Source organism: Coenobita brevimanus, chromosome 85 (assembly GCF_032717465.1).
Source record: "Coenobita brevimanus isolate Jiangsu-jjx chromosome 85, ASM3271746v2, whole genome shotgun sequence".
In the NCBI taxonomy this organism is placed as follows: Eukaryota; Metazoa; Arthropoda; class Malacostraca; order Decapoda; family Coenobitidae; genus Coenobita; species Coenobita brevimanus.
Window position 1 is genome coordinate 14,280,404 of NC_137038.1, and position 17,446 is coordinate 14,297,849.

The 17,446-nt window shown below is 45.0% G+C and overlaps 1 non-coding gene and 1 pseudogene across 1 annotated transcript; one reads left to right on the forward strand and one right to left on the reverse strand.

Annotated features, from left to right (window-relative positions):
* Window positions 1-6,429: 6,429 nt before the first annotated feature.
* LOC145410500 (5S ribosomal RNA) lies at window positions 6,430-6,548 on the reverse strand. Its single transcript, XR_013899290.1, has one exon. It is a non-coding gene; the product is annotated as a 5S ribosomal RNA (ribosomal RNA).
* A 5,549-nt stretch (window positions 6,549-12,097) lies between these two features.
* Window positions 12,098-12,216, forward strand: LOC145410516 (5S ribosomal RNA; annotated as a pseudogene).
* The last annotated feature ends 5,230 nt before the right edge of the window (window positions 12,217-17,446 follow it).

Sequence of the window (17,446 nt, forward strand, 5' to 3'; positions counted from 1 at the left end):
GACATGTTGTGTGCTGGAGGTTGAGCTGGAGCTAGCTCTGTGGCTAGGGTGAGAAGTGGTTGGAAGAAGTTCAGGGAGCTCTTGCCTCTCCTGACATTGAGAGGTCTCTCCCCACGTGCTAAGGGGTCTTTGTGTGCAGCATGTGTTAGGAGTGTAATGCTGTATGGTAGTGAGACCTGGGCAGTGAAGGAGGAAGATATTCGCCAGCTCAGACGTACAGAATTGACAATGATTAGGTGGATGTGCAGTGCGTCCCTGCGTCCAAGGCCTGGAGGGGCTGGGTTTACAATGGAAGAGTTGAGAGGTAGGATGGGACTGGATTGTATTGGTGTTGTGATGAGGAGAGGTAGATTGAGATGGTTTGGACATGTGGAGAGGATGGGGGATGATAATTGGGTGAGGAAGGTGAGAAGTGTTAATATTGGGGGTGGGGTTATGAGGGGTAGACCGAGAAAGACATGGGATGAGGTCATTAAGTGTGACCTTAGGGTTAAGGGACTGAACAGGGAGGCTGCAATGGCTCCTGCAGCGTGGAGAGCTGCCATTAGGTGACCAAGGCCGTCACATGCAAGCATGTTGGAGCCTTTAAAAACGAAACGAAACGATATAAGTAATCCCCATACTCTTCGGACGCCCACTTTCCGGACGCCCCCACTTACCGGATATTTTGAACCCGGGATTTAGTATTCCCAAAATTGCAAAAAATTAGAAATAATCCAACATTTTATCCCCCCGTAATTTGAACTCGGCGTGCGCTGCTCGGACCAGCTGTGGTTTGGTGCGCAGTTCCGCCGCCGTCCGCTACAGTGCCCCTGCATCCTCCCTGCTTACCACTCGTCTCTTGTTGTGAGTGCACTCTTATCATCATGGCTGCCCATGTGCTCGGTTTTGTGGTGGTGCCCTACCTCCTGCAGGCTCTGCTGCTGCTGTCCTGCCTCTTGTTAGTGTGTGTGATGATGGCCCCGCCGGCTAAGAAGAGAAAGAGAGTGGTTTTGACTCTGGAGAAGAAGAGGGAGATATTGGACAAGGTGGACGCTGGATGGTCAACCCCACGCATCCTCCCTGAGTTCAACCTGGCACGATCTACTTTGTTTGATATCAAGTGATCCCGTGACAAACTCATGCAGTAAACGGCTGACTTCTCGTCGAAGAACAAACGCAAAGTGGAGAGGAAGATGATGTTTACTCCCCAGTATGCTGAAGTCGACCGCTCCACGTTGATTTGGTATCAACAGCAATGTGCTGCTGGTGTGCTGGTGCGTGGCACGGAGCTGAAGGCTGCTGCTGAGAAGTTCGCAAGGCTTCACGACGCTCCAGACTTCAAGGCATCCGAGGGTTTGCTCTTCGCATTCAAGTTACAACATGGCCTTACCAACCGTAAGGCCCATGGCGAAGCTTTGGACGCCAACGAGGAGGGAGTAGAGGAGGGCCTCACTCTCAGTCAAGTCTACGACGCTGACGAAACTGGTTTATTCTATCGCTCTTTGCCAACGAACACTTTATCCGAGGAGACAGAGAAGTGTGTACCTGGCCGCAAGCTCTCCAAGCAACGGATATCTGCTTTGTGTTGTGCCAATGCTAACGGCATGCACCGGCTTAAGTCCGTTATTGTTGGCCGTGCAAAACAGCCTCGGTGTCTTCGTGGGGCGATGGATGTCCTTCCTGTCGTTTGGTATCATTCTTTGAAGGCATGGTTCACTGCCCACATCTTCAAAGACTGGTTCCACTGCCTTTTCGTCAAGGAGGTCATCCATTACCAGACGAAGACACTGGGAATCTTGCGTGACCAGGTAAAGGCCCTCCTTCTCCTTGACAATGAACCTGCTCACCCGCGCGACAAGGACTTGGTGGCTGAGAATGGGCGCATTAGGTGCATGTTTATGCCACCTAATATGACTGCTCTCATCCAACCAAGGGACCAAGGAGTGATCGTGGCAATGAAGAGGCTGTACCGACGGAAGTTCCTGGACGAGGTGATGGTTCTCGATGATGAGGATGAGCGCAGGGAGGGACAGGACACGCGAGGCCAGCGGACTTTGGAAAACCTTCACCGCTGCAACATCAAGTCTGCAATCTACAACTGGGCCAGTGCGTGGAAGGAAGTCCCTGTCAAGACTCTAGAAAATGGTTGGTCTCGTCTGCTTCTCGGAACGGATGTGGAGCACGATTTCCTAGGTTTCGATGTGGATGACTTCCATGCACGTTTACATGCGCATGGCGACAATGTTGATGTGGATGAAGTGCGTGAGTGGTTGGATGACTACGAGGGCGATCCTGGGTATCAGACCACATCTGATATCTAGATCGTATCTTCAGTTGCAGGTGTCAGTACCCAGCTTGAAGATTCTGACGAGGACGGCGATGATGATGTGGACTCCTCTCAGCGTGACACTACTCCAGCCATCCTCAAGCTGAGTGCACTCTGGGAACATGTAAGGTTCATTCTCGACTACCTGGAACACCCACACTGCAGCAGGGAGATGGGGCCCTTGGACCTTTTGGAGGAAGTGCGCGCTTTCAGGCAGCACATCATTAATCGCCAAAATCGTCGTTCCTTGCGTCAATCAACCATTGACAGCTTTTTCAGGCCCCTGCTGTGCCCAGCCCTGGCTCCACACCATTGCTTCACCAGGACAGGCCCTCATGCTCTGAGCCACAGCCCAGCACATCAGGCATGCTGGAGTCACCATTGGACGTGAGTTTGCGCCTCTCTTCAGAGTCGTCTGCAGTGGGTAGTCCATCACCACGTCCCAGCGACGCATCCCTAGGCCATCTGCTTCAGCTACTCTCAGACTCTGACAGTGATTAAACGACAAGAACTCTCCACTAGACCACACGGGAATTTACAGTGTTGTGCAGTGAAGAAAACAATGCGTAGTGTTATGAAATTAGAATTGTGAGTGCTAAGACTAAAGTGCAGAGTGCAACACTGATTTTATTGACGTTCAATGGAGCGCAAATTAGACAGGAGTGTGTAATGTTAAGAAAATGGATTTATGAGTCAAAGACTTAAGTGTAGAGTGCAACACTGATTTGATCAAGGTACAATGGAGCGCAAGTAAGACTAGAGTGCGCAGTGTTAAGAGAATGGAATTCCAAGTGCAAATGACTAAATTCAGTGCAATACTTCATGTACAGTGTACTGCAGGTGCTTCAGGTACTCCTTTGTACTGTCAGAGTCTGAGTGGAGGTGGGTTATTCATCGAGATGGACAGGGACTTGTAAGTACCCAGAATGTTTCATACTGTATTGTATTTTCCATACTTACCTCTAAAACCTCACTTCACTCTTTTATGTCTCTTATTGGTGTGAATAGGGTCTCAGGTGCTATGCATGTGCAGTAGGGAGGTGTTTTTCTGAGTTAGGCTAGGTTAGGGTCCATAAGTACCAGTCCAGGAGCCAGGGACTTGTTGTAAGTACCCAGAATGTTTAATATTGTATAAACTCGCCTCTAAAACCTCATTCTCTGTTTTTTTTGCATTAATGTCAGTCTTTTATGTACCTTATTGGTATGATTTTGGTCTTAAATAGGTTCTATGCATGTCCAGAGGGAGTTGTGTAGGTGTTTTTCTGAGTCAGGGTAGGTTAAGGTCCATAAGTAGAAGTCCAGGAGGCTGGGGCCCACTTTCCGGACATGCTTTTGGCTCTATTACATCGGAAAGTGGAGGGATTACTGTATCTCCTTTGTACTGTCAGAGTCTGAGTGGAGGTGGATTATTCATCGAGATGGACAGGGACTTGTTGTAAGTACCCAGAATGTTTCATACTGTATTGTATTTTCCATACCTACCTCTAAAACCTCACTTCACTCTTTTATGTCTCTTATTGGTGTGAATAGGGTCTCAGGTGCTATGCATGTGCAGTAGGGAGGTGTTTTTCTGAGTTAGGCTAGGTTAGGGTCCATAAGTACCAGTCCAGGAGCCAGGGACTTGCTGTAAGTACCCAGAATGTTTAATATTGTATAAACTCGCCTCTAAAACCTCATTCTCTGTTTTTTTTGCATTAATGTCAGTCTTTTATGTACCTTATTGGTATGATTTTGGTCTTAAATAGGTTCTATGCATGTCCAGAGGGAGTTGTGTAGGTGTTTTTCTGAGTCAGGGTAGGTTAAGGTCCATAAGTAGAAGTCCAGGAGGCTGGGGCCCACTTTCCGGACATGCTTTTGGCTCTATTACATCGGAAAGTGAAGGGATTACTGTATCTTCTTTGTACTGTCAGAGTCTGAGTGGAGGTGGATTATTCATCGAGATGGACAGGGACTTGTTGTAAGTACCCAGAATGTTTCATACTGTATTGTATTTTCCATACTTACCTCTAAAACCTCACTTCACTCTTTTATGTCTCTTATTGGTGTGAATAGGGTCTCAGGTGCTATGCATGTGCAGTAGGGAGGTGTTTTTCTGAGTTAGGCTAGGTTAGGGTCCATAAGTACCAGTCCAGGAGCCAGGGACTTGTTGTAAGTACCCAGAATGTTTAATATTGTATAAACTCGTCTCTAAAACCTCATTCTCTGTTTTTTTTGCATTAATGTCAGTCTTTTATGTACCTTATTGGTATGATTTTGGTCTTAAATAGGTTCTATGCATGTCCAGAGGGAGTTGTGTAGGTGTTTTTCTGAGTCAGGGTAGGTTAAGGTCCATAAGTAGAAGTCCAGGAGGCTGGGGCCCACTTTCCGGACATGCTTTTGGCTCTATTACATCGGAAAGTGGAGGGATTACTGTATGTATATATATATATATGTATATATATATACACAGGTAAGCCCTTAATTCATGCGAGGGTTACATTCCCAGACCCTTCGCATATGTGGTAAATTCGCGTATGTGTTCTGCCCTTGTGTGCACATAATTACGCATGTCTACTAATTATATTACATCTGAATAATACTGTTTATGCACTACATACACCTTATAAACTAGCATAAAGTGTGAAAAACAACAAAAGTGTAAGAAATTTAACACTGAAACCTGACAAGCACAGGCGTAGGTGGAGACACTTCTGCAGTCTGGTGCACAAGTCCTCACTGCCTCCCATATGTTACATTCTGCCTTTTTTATTGTCCAAACAGTTGACTCATTCACCCGAAACATGCGGTTCGAAACCAGTTCACAGGCATAGGTGGAGACACTTTAGCACAGTCTGGTGCACTGGCCCTCACTGCCTCCCGTATGCTACGTTCTGCCTTCTTTATTTTAGGAATAGTTGACTCACCCCAAACACACGGTTCCAAGACAATTCACCATCAAATCATGGACAATTCCCTGTCATTCTATAAATATACTTATAATTGATTAATTAACACTTTAATAACTAATTTTTAGGGGGATTTTATAACTCATATAAGTAAAAAACTCGTGTACTGTACTTGCTAAATAAACTGGTATGTAAATAAATGACGGGGAATCGTCCTGATGGAGAATTGTCACTGACATTCCTCCCTTAAGTTTGTCCAACACAACTTTCTCTGTCAGCAACATCATGTTGCAGTCCGTTTTGGTGTGTTACCACATGCATCACTAGCACTAAGCTTAAGCCCCATGTTGGTAGACAAGGCAAGGAATCACTGGAAGGCAGAAAAAATAAGCCACAATTAACGATTCGCGAGTCACACATGGTTCGACCGTCGGATTCAAACTGACTGTGTGGTACGTGGTAGACCGACCTCCCACACACACACACACACACACACACACACATATGTATGCACACGGGCAGCAGGTAGGCATTTTTATATTTTATTTATTTCTCTTGTATATTAAAATTATTTATTTGAATACTGTAATTTTATGTTTTAATTATTGTACGAAAAATTCGTGGATAACCGAAATCGCGTGAAAAAAGTTCGCTTGAATTAAGGGCTTACCTGTATGTATGTATATATATATATATATATATATATATATATATATATATTCTATACAGTGCTGGGCAGGTGCGCAAAGACTTTCGCAATGCTCAGATGCGCACTGCTGCTCTCCGATAAATATCATTTGCGCATTGTGCAGTGCACAAAACCTTACGCAATATTGCGCTTTTGCACATGAAATGGCGGGAGCGCAAGCACAAATTTAGTTGTGCTTACACAACTAAATTTGCACTTGTGTACCTGCACTGTGGATTGCACACTGCGCAATCCACGGGACACGATGTCTTGGGAGCTGCCTGTATGACTGGATAGGGGATGGGGGAAGCTTGGGTGGGTCACGAGGGTTCTGGATTGTTGGGGGAAGGTGGGAGGGTAGTAGCATTTCTTAAAATGCATCAACAGAGATAATGTTTTTTTCATATTTTTAAAATTCATTCATTCATTCATTCATTGCCAGACGCCATGTATCCCAAACGGGGTGGCCAAGGGCTTAGAGTTAATTGTTTTACAGGGAGGGGCACTAATCCTCCACCAACCCCACTTGACACGTAGGGAGAACGTTATGCCAACAGCATCTGGTGTTCCCAGGCGGTCACCCATCCAATTACTAACCAGACCCAACGTTGCTTAACTTCGCTGATCGGACGGGAAGCGGTGTACTCAACGTGGTATGGCCGTTAAAATTACTATTGCAATAATACCTCAGTATACGATACCCCGGCTTAATGATGGGGGTAGAAATTGCACTATACCCCGCCTAACGATGGCCAAACACCGGTTTAACGATGGGTTTTGATTTTTCTTACCGATTTTGATGATATTTTAGACTAAAATTGTGTGTTTAGGTTGATTTATAAACTATTTGTAGACTTCAATTAGTGTGTTTTAGCCATAGGTGGGGTGAACATTGTCATTTTGGGGGTACAGTTTACTAAGCTTGATTTTTTCCAGACATACTTTATGATATTCAGATTTGATTTGTTGGTTTTAGTGAGATATTTACAGGTGTTAGGCATAAGTTAGCTTCCTTGACAGCTGTTTGGCCATATTGATTGCCTTTAAACCTGATTTTGGGCTTATCTGGGTGGCATTTGGACTTAGTTTAGGGGGAAACCCAAGGCTGGTATATGGTCCACATTGAAATACATGTTAAAAGTACCCCGATACATGATACCCTGCCTAATGATGGGGTTTTACCTAACCAATTAGATCGTTAAACCGGGGTATGCCTGTATTAGTAAATAATAATAAAAAATACATTATTTATTAAGAGTAGCATATGCAATTCCATACAAATGTCATTAAAACATATTATTTAAATCAAATATCCACAGCCTGTTAATTTATTAGGCTATGGATATTTGATTTAAATAATATGTTTTAATGATTTTTGTAAGGAATTGCACATGCTATTGTATATCTATACTGAATTATTAAATAAAATGTCTTGCGAAAATGCAGATAAAAGTAAACTTGGCAGCATCACAGCCTTTGCTTCCCTGTCCCTCTGCTCCTATCACTCCTCTGTTTGAACTTTCATGAGTTAGCAACGCCTTACTCCAGTCCTACCGCCTTAGTCACTTGGTGAGTCAAATAAATCATTTTATTTCACAGTAAATAATTTCAGTTTCATTTGTCAGTAATGGTTGCCCCCATGGAGGCGATTTGTTTGTGGCCAGTGGCCTCCCCTTACATGATTAAGGCGTCCGGCAATAGATAGATAGAATAATAATAAGTAAAAGTATACTATTTTATTTAAATATCTCAATATTTTACATTAATTTTTAGTAATATTTAGCTTACGCAATGTCGCAAAGCGCAAGCGCAAACCATTTCCATATACTTGTAGGAATTACTGTAAAACATTGAGATATTTAAATAAATTAGCATACTTACTTTTATTTATTATTATTATTATTTTCTATTATTTGTAATTTGCGCAAGTGCACAATCTAATATTTAGCTTGCACAATGTTGCAATGCGCTAGTGCAAACCATCTGCATATATTTGTGGGAATTACTGTAAAATATTGAGATACAGTAATCACTCCAATATCCGGATCAATAGAGCCATCGGTAGGTTCGGATATTGGTTTTGTCCGGATATTGGGCCCCAGCTTATGGACTTGTACTTACGGACCCTAACACAGAGAAACACCTATACAACTCCCTCCGGACATGCATAGCACCTATTTAACACCCAAATCACACCAATAAGGCACATAAATGACTGAAATAAATGCAATAGACACATGAAATGTGGGTTTAGAAGTATGTTCATACATTAATAAACATTCTGGTACTTATGGACTCTAACCGAACCTAACCTAACCGAACCTAACCGAACTCTGAAAAACACATTCCTACTGCACATGCATGAGGTAAGTTTAGTATGGAAAGAAGTACAGTATGACACTTTCTGGTAAGTATAGTATGGGAAAAAATACAATATGAAACATTCTGGTAAATATAGTATGGAAAATAGTACAACATGAAACATTTTGGCTACTTACAGCAAGTCCCTGGCCACCTCGATGAATAACCGCCTCCTCTCGGACTCTGACAGTAAAAACGATTTCCTGAAGCACTTGCACTACACTCTTCCTGAAGTCTTGCACTGAACTTAGTCACTAACACACAGAAGTCCGTTCTTTTCACAGTGTTCACTTTAGTCCAAATAATGTTCCATTAAATTTAAGTGTTGCACATTAACTTTTCCCAAGTTTTTTTAAGTTTCCAAAGCCAAAACAAAGAAGGTTAGTTACGTTAAATTTCTTTTCTACTTAGTCTTTTCTCCCAACTTGAAAACCTTAACACAACACACCGTTTTTTTCACTGCACAACACTCAAAATTCCCGTGTGGTCTAGTGGAGAAGTTCTTGCTGTTTATTCACTGTCAGAGCCCGAGAGTATCACTGGCAGGCGTCCAAGGGGTGCATCGGTGGGTAGTGGTGATGGCGTACCGACTACAGAAGACTCTGAAGACAGCCGCAAACTCACGTCGAGCGGTGACTCCACTGTAGCTGATGTGCTGGGCTGTGGCTCGGAGCATGAGGGCCTGTCTTGGGGAGGCAACGGAGTGGAACCAGGGCTTGGCACAGCGGGGGTCACGGGCCTGAAAAAACTGTCAATCGTTGACTGACGCAAGGACCGACGATTCTGGCGATTGATGATGCGCTGCCGGAAAGCACGCACTTCCTCCACGAGTCCCAAGGGCCCCATCTCCCTGTCGCAGTCCGGGTGTTCCAGGTAGTCTAGGACGAACTCTAGATGTTCCCGGAGTGCGCTCAGCTTGGGGATGGCTGGAGTAGTGTCCTGCTGGGCGGAGTCTGCATCATCATCGCCTTCGTCGTCGGAATCTTCAAGTTCGGGACTGACACCAGCAACCGAAGACGCGATCTCGATATCAGACAACGTCTGATACCCAGGATCGCCCTCGTCGTCGTCCAACCACTCACGAACATCGTCCACATCAACATCGTCGCCGTGCGTACGTAGCCGTGCATGGAAGTCATCCACGTCAAACCCTAGGAAATCGTACTCCACATCTGTTCCGAGAAGCAGACGAGACCAACCATTTTCAAGAGTTTTCACAGGGACTTCCTTCCATGTACTAGCCCAGTTGTACAGCGCAGACTTGATGTTGTAGCGGCGAAGGTTTTCCAAAGTCCGCTTGCCTCGAGTGTCACGTCCTTCCCTGCGCTCGTCCTCGTCCTCGAGAACCACCATCACCTCGTCCAGGAACTTCCGACAGTACAGGCGCTTTGTTGCCACGATCACTCCTTGGTCCATTGGTTGAATGAGAGCAGTCGTATTAGGTGGCAGAAACATGCACCTAATACGGCCATTCTCAGCAACCAAGTCCTTGTCGCACGGGTGGGCAGGTGCATTGTCGAGGAGAAGGAGAGCCTTTACCTGGTCGCGAGGAATTCCCAGTGTCTTCGTCTGGTAATGTATGACCTCCTTGACGAAGTGATGGTGAAACCAGTCTTTGAAAATCACAGCTGTGAACCATGCTTTCAAAGAATGGTACCATACGACAGGAAGGACATCCATCACCCCACGAAGGCACCGAGGCTGCTTTGCACGGCCAACAATAACGGGCTTAAGCCGGTGCATGCCGTTAGCATTGGCACAACACAAAGCAGATATCCGTTCCTTAGAAAGCTTGCGGCCAGGTACACGCTTCTCCGTCTCATCGGCAAGAGTGTTCGTTGGCACCGAGCGATAGAATAGGCCAGTTTCGTCAGCGTTATAGACTTGACCGAGAGTGAGGCCCTCCCTGTCGATCAAGCCTTTCACCGTGTGCCGAAACTCGTCCACTCCATCCTCGTTAGCGTCCAATGCTTCGCCATGTGCTTTACGGTTAGTAAGGCCATGTCGCAACTTGAACGCGAAGAGCCAACCCTCGGATGCCTTGAAGTCTAGGGTGTCGTGAAGCCTTGCAAACTTCTCAGCAGCAGCCTTCAGCTCCGTTCCACGTACCATCACACCAGCTGCACGTTGCTGTCGATACCAAATCAACGTGGAGCGGTCGATCTCTGCATACTTGGGGGTAAACATAACCTTCCTCTCCACGTTGCGTTTGCTTCTCGACGAGAAGTCAGCCGTGTACTGCATGAGCTTGTCTCGGGAACGCTTGATATCAAACAAAGTCGACCGGGCCAGGTTGAACTCGCGGAGAATGCGAGAGGAAGACCAACCCGCATCAACCTTCTCCAATATCTCCCGTTTCTTCTCCAGAGTCAACACCACTCTCTTCCTTTTCTCAGGAGGCGGGGCCATCATCACACACACTAAGAGTAGGGCAGAGAGCAGCAGGAGGCCTTGCAGCAAGTACGGCACCACCACAAAAGCGAGCACGTGGGCAGCCATGGCGAAGAGCGTAGGTCTTGTCGCGGTGAGAGACAGGCGGGAAGTGGGGAGGATGCAGTGGCGCTCTATCGGACGTCGGAGGAATGACGAACCAAAACAATGCTCTCACGCGGCGCGCGCGGCAAGTTCAAATTACGGACGGCAAAAAATCGATTTTTTTTTTTCCAATTTTTTTGGATTTTCGGACCATTTTGGGAATGTTTGATCCCAGGACGATAAGGTTCGGTTAGTGGGGATGTTCGGTTATTGGGCGTCCGGATATTAGAGGGATTACTGTATTTAAATAAAACAGTATACTTTTACTTATTATTATTCTATCTATCTATTGCCGGACGCCATAATCATGTAAGGGGAGGCCACTGGCCACAAACAAATCGCCTCCATGGGGGCAACCATTACTGACAAATGAAACTGAAATTATTTACTGTGAAATAAAATGATTTATTTGACTCACCAAGTGACTAAGGCGGTAGGACTGGAGTAAGGCGTTGCTAACTCATGAAAGTTCAAACAGAGGAGTGAGAGGAGCGGAGGGACAGGGAAGCAAAGGCTGTGATGCTGTCAAGTTTACTTTTATCTGCATTTTCGCAAGACATTTTATTTAATAATTCAGTATAGATATACAATAGCATGTGCAATTCCTTACAAAAATCATTAAAACATATTATTTAAATCAAATATCCATAGCCTAATAAATTAACAGGCTGTGGATATTTGATTTAAATAATACGTTTTAATGACATTTGTATGGAATTGCATATGCTACTCTTAATAAATAATGTATTTTTTATTATTATTTACTAATACAGGCATACCCCAGTTTAACGATCTAATTGGTTAGGTAAAACCCCATCATTAGGCAGGGTATCATGTATCGGGGTACTTTTAACATGTATTTCAATGTGGACCATTTACCAGCCTTGGGTTTCCCCCTAAACTAAGTCCAAATGCCACCCAGATAAGCCCAAAATCAGGTTTAAAGGCAATCAATATGGCCTAACAGCTGTCAAGGAAGCTAACCTATGCCTAACACCTGTAAATATCTCACTAAAACCAACAAATCAAATCTGAATATCATAAAGTATGTCTGGAAAAAATCAAGCTTAGTAAACTGTACCCCCAAAATGACAATGTTCACCCCACCTATGGCTAAAACACATTAATTGAAGTCTACAAATAGTTTATAAATCAACCTAAACACACAATTTTAGTCTAAAATATCATCAAAATCGGTAAGAAAAATCAAAATCCATCGTTAAACCGGTGTTTGGCCATCGTTAGGCGGGGTATAGTGCAATTTCTAACCCCATCCTTAAGCCGGGGTATCGTATACTGAGGTATTATTGCAATAGTAATTTTAACGGCCATACCAAGTTGAGTACACCGCTTACCGTCCGATCAGCGAAGTTAAGCAACGTTGGGTCTGGTTAGTAATTGGATGGGTGACCGCCTGGGAACACCAGATGCTGTTGGCATAACGTTCTCCCTACGTGTCAAGTGGGGTTGGTGGAGGATTAGTGCCCCTCCCTGTAAAACAATTAACTCTAAGCCCTTGGCCACCCCGTTTGGGATACATGGCGTCTGGCAATGAATGAATGAATGAATGAATTTTAAAAATATGAAAAAAACATTATCTCTGTTGATGCATTTTAAGAAATGCTACTACCCTCCCACCTTCCCCCAACAATCCAGAACCCTCGTGACCCACCCAAGCTTCCCCCATCCCCTATCCAGTCATACAGGCAGCTCCCAAGACATCGTGTCCCGTGGATTGCGCAGTGTGCAATCCACAGTGCAGGTACACAAGTGCAAATTTAGTTGTGTAAGCACAACTAAATTTGTGCTTGCGCTCCCGCCATTTCATGTGCAAAAGCGCAATATTGCGTAAGGTTTTGTGCACTGCACAATGCGCAAATGATATTTATCGGAGAGCAGCAGTGCGCATCTGAGCATTGCGAAAGTCTTTGCGCACCTGCCCAGCACTGTATAGAATATATATATATATATATATATATATATATATATATATACATACATACAGGTAAGCCCTTAATTCAAGCGAACTTTTTTCACGCGATTTCGGTTATCCACGAATTTTTCGTACAATAATTAAAACATAAAATCACAGTATTCAAATAAATAATTTTAATATACAAGAGAAATAAATAAAATATAAAAATGCCTACCTGCTGCCCGTGTGCATACATATGTGTGTGTGTGTGTGTGGGAGGTCGGTCTACCACGTACCACACAGTCAGTTTGAATCCGACGGTCGAACCATGTGTGACTCGCGAATCGTTAATTGTGGCTTATTTTTTCTGCCTTCCAGTGATTGCTTGCCTTGTCTACCAACATGGGGCCTAAGCTTAGTGCTAGTAATGCATGTGGTAACACACCAAAACGGACTGCAACATGATGTTGCTGACAGAGAAAGTTGTGTTGGACAAACTTAAGGGAGGAATGTCGGTGACAATTCTCCATCAGGACGATTCCCCGTCATTTATTTACATACCAGTTTATTTAGCAAGTACAGTACACGAGTTTTTTACTTATATGAGTTATCAAATCCCCCTGAAAATTAGTTATTAAAGTGTTAATTAATCAATTATAAGTATATTTATAGAATGACAGGGAATTGTCCATGATTTGATAGTGAATTGACTTCATGGTGAATTGTCTTGGAACCGTGTGTTTGGGGTGAGTCAACTGTTCCTAAAATAAAGAAGGCAGAACGTAGCATACGGGAGGCAGTGAGGGCCAGTGCACCAGATTGTGCTAAAGTGTCTCCACCTATGCCTGTGAACTGGTTTGGAACTGCATGTTTGGGGTGAATGAGTCAACTGTTTGGACAATAAAAAAGGCTGAATGTAGCATATGGGAGGCAGTGAGGACTTGTGCACCAGACTGCAGAAGTGTCTCCACCTACGCCTGTGCTTGTCAGGTTTCAGTGTTAAATTTCTTACACTTTTGTTGTTTTTCACACTTTATGCTAGTTTATAAGGTGTATGTAGTGCATAAACAGTATTATTCAGATGTAATATAATTAGTAGACATGCGTAATTATGTGCACACAAGGGCAGAACACATAAGCGAATTTACCACATATGCGAAGGGTCTGGGAATGTAACCCTCGCATGAATTAAGGGCTTACCTGTGTATATATATATATATATATATATACTGTATATACATACAGTAATCCCTCCACTTTCCGATGTAATAGAGCCAAAAGCATGTCCGGAAAGTGGGCCCCAGCCTCCTGGACTTCTACTTATGGACCTTAACCTACCCTGACTCAGAAAAACACCTACACAACTCCCTCTGGACATGCATAGAACCTATTTAAGACCAAAATCATACCAATAAGGTACATAAAAGACTGACATTAATGCAAAAAAAACAGAGAATGAGGTTTTAGAGACGAGTTTATACAATATTAAACATTCTGGGTACTTACAACAAGTCCCTAGCTCCTGGACTGGTACTTATGGACCCTAACCTAGCCTAACTCAGAAAAACACCTCCCTACTGCACATGCATAGCACCTGAGACCCTATTCACACCAATAAGAGACATAAAAGAGTGAAGTGAGGTTTTAGAGGTAAGTATGGAAAATACAATACAGTATGAAACATTCTGGGTACTTACAACAAGTCCCTGTCCATCTCGATGAATAATCCACCTCCACTCAGACTCTGACAGTACAAAGGAGATACAGTAATCCCTCCACTTTCCGATGTAATAGAGCCAAAAGCATGTCCGGAAAGTGGGCCCCAGCCTCCTGGACTTCTACTTATGGACCTTAACCTACCCTGACTCAGAAAAACACCTACACAACTCCCTCTGGACATGCATAGAACCTATTTAAGACCAAAATCATACCAATAAGGTACATAAAAGACTGACATTAATGCAATAAACAGAGAATGAGGTTTTAGAGGCGAGTTTATACAATATTAAACATTCTGGGTACTTACAACAAGTCCCTGGCTCCTGGACTGGTACTTATGGACCCTAACCTAGCCTAACTCAGAAAAACACCTCCCTACTGCACATGCATAGCACCTGAGACCCTATTCACACCAATAAGAGACATAAAAGGGTGAAGTGAGGTTTTAGAGGTAAGTATGGAAAATACAATACAGTATGAAACATTCTGGGTACTTACAAGTCCCTGTCCATCTCGATGAATAACCCACCTCCACTCAGACTCTGACAGTACAAAGGAGTACCTGAAGCACCTGCAGTACACTGTACATGAAGTATTGCACTGAATTTAGTCATTTGCACTTGGAATTCCATTCTCTTAACACTGCGCACTCTAGTCTTACTTGCGTTCCATTGTACCTTGATCAAATCAGTGTTGCACTCTGCACTTAAGTCTTTGACTCATAAATCCATTTTCTTAACATTACACACTCCTGTCTAATTTGCGCTCCATTGAACGTCAATAAAATCAGTGTTGCACTCTGCACTTTAGTCTTAGCACTCACAATTCTAATTTCATAACACTACGCATTGTTTTCTTCACTGCACAACACTGTAAATTCCCGTGTGGTCTAGTGGAGAGTTCTTGTCGTTTAATCACTGTCAGAGTCTGAGAGTAGCTGAAGCAGATGGCCTAGGGATGCGTCGCTGGGACGTGGTGATGGACTACCCACTGCAGACGACTCTGAAGAGAGGCGCAAACTCACGTCCAATGGTGACTCCAGCATGCCTGATGTGCTGGGCTGTGGCTCAGAGCATGAGGGCCTGTCCTGGTGAAGCAATGGTGTGGAGCCAGGGCTGGGCACAGCAGGGGCCTGAAAAAGCTGTCAATGGTTGATTGACGCAAGGAACGACGATTTTGGCGATTAATGATGTGCTGCCTGAAAGCGCGCACTTCCTCCAAAAGTTCCAAGGGCCCCATCTCCCTGCTGCAGTGTGGGTGTTCCAGGTAGTCGAGAATGAACCTCACGTGTTCCCAGAGTGCACTCAGCTTGAGGATGGCTGGAGTAGTGTCACGCAGAGAGGAGTCCACATCATCATCGCCGTCCTCGTCAGAATCTTCAAGCTGGGTACTGACACCTGCAACTGAAGATACGATCTACATATCAGATATGGTCTGATACCCAGGATCGCCCTCGTAGTCATCCAACCACTCACGCACTTCATCCACATCAACATTGTCGCCATGCGCATGTAAACGTGCATGGAAGTCATCCACATCGAAACCTAGGAAATCGTGCTCCACATCCATTCCGAGAAGCAGACGAGACCAACCATTTTCTAGAGTCTTGACAGGGACTTCCTTCCATGCACTGGCCCAGTTGTAGATTGCAGACTTGATGTTGCAGCGGTGAAGGTTTTCCAAAGTCCGCTGGCCTCGCGTGTCCCGTCCCTCCCTGCGCTCATCCTCATCATCGAGAACCATCACCTCATCCAGGAACTTCCGTCGGTACAGCCTCTTCATTGCCACGATCACTCCTTGGTCCCTTGGTTGGATGAGAGCAGTCATATTAGGTGGCATAAGCATGCACCTAATGCGCCCATTCTCAGCCACCAAGTCCTTGTCGCGCGGGTGAGCAGGTGCATTGTCAAGGAGAAGGAGGGCCTTTACCTGGTCACGCAAGATTCCCAGTGTCTTCGTCTGGTAATGGATGACCTCCTTGACGAAAAGGCAGTGGAACCAGTCTTTGAAGATGTGGGCAGTGAACCATGCCTTCAAAGAATGATACCAACCGACAGGAAGGACATCCATCGCCCCACGAAGACACCGAGGCTGTTTTGCACGGCCAACAATAATGGACTTAAGCCGGTGCATGCCGTTAGCATTGGCACAACACAAAGCAGATATCCGTTGCTTGGAGAGCTTGCGGCCAGGTACACACTTCTCTGTCTCCTCGGATAAAGTGTTCGTTGGCAAAGAGCGATAGAATAAACCAGTTTCGTCAGCGTCGTAGACTTGACTAAGAGTGAGGCCCTCCTCTGCTCCCTCCTCGTTGGCGTCCAAAGCTTCGCCATGGGCCTTACGGTTGGTAAGGCCATGTTGTAACTTGAATGCGAAGAGCAAACCCTCGGATGCCTTGAAGTCTGGAGCGTCGTGAAGCCTTGCGAACTTCTCAGCAGCAGCCTTCAGCTCCGTGCCACGCACCAGCACACCAGCAGCACATTGCTGTTGATACCAAATCAACGTGGAGCGGTCGACTTCAGCATACTGGGGAGTAAACATCATCTTCCTCTCCACTTTGCGTTTGTTCTTCGACGAGAAGTCAGCCGTTGACTGCATGAGTTTGTCACGGGATCACTTGATATCAAACAAAGTAGATCGTGCCAGGTTGAACTCAGGGAGGATGCGTGGGGTTGACCATCCAGCGTCCACCTTGTCCAATATCTCCCTCTTCTTCTCCAGAGTCAAAACCACTCTCTTTCTCTTCTCAGCCGGCGGGGCCATCATCACACACACTAACAAGAGGCAGGACAGCAGCAGCAGAGCCTGCGGGAGGTAGGGCACCACCACAAAACCGAGCACATGGGCAGCCATGATGATAAGCGTGCACTCACAACAAGAGACGAGTGGTAAGCAGGGAGGATGCAGGGGCACTGTAGCGGACGGCGGCGGAACTACGCACCAAACCACAGCTGGTCCGAGCAGCGCACGCCGAGTTCAAATTATGGGGGGATAAAATGTTGGATTATTTCTAATTTTTTGCAATTTTGGGAATA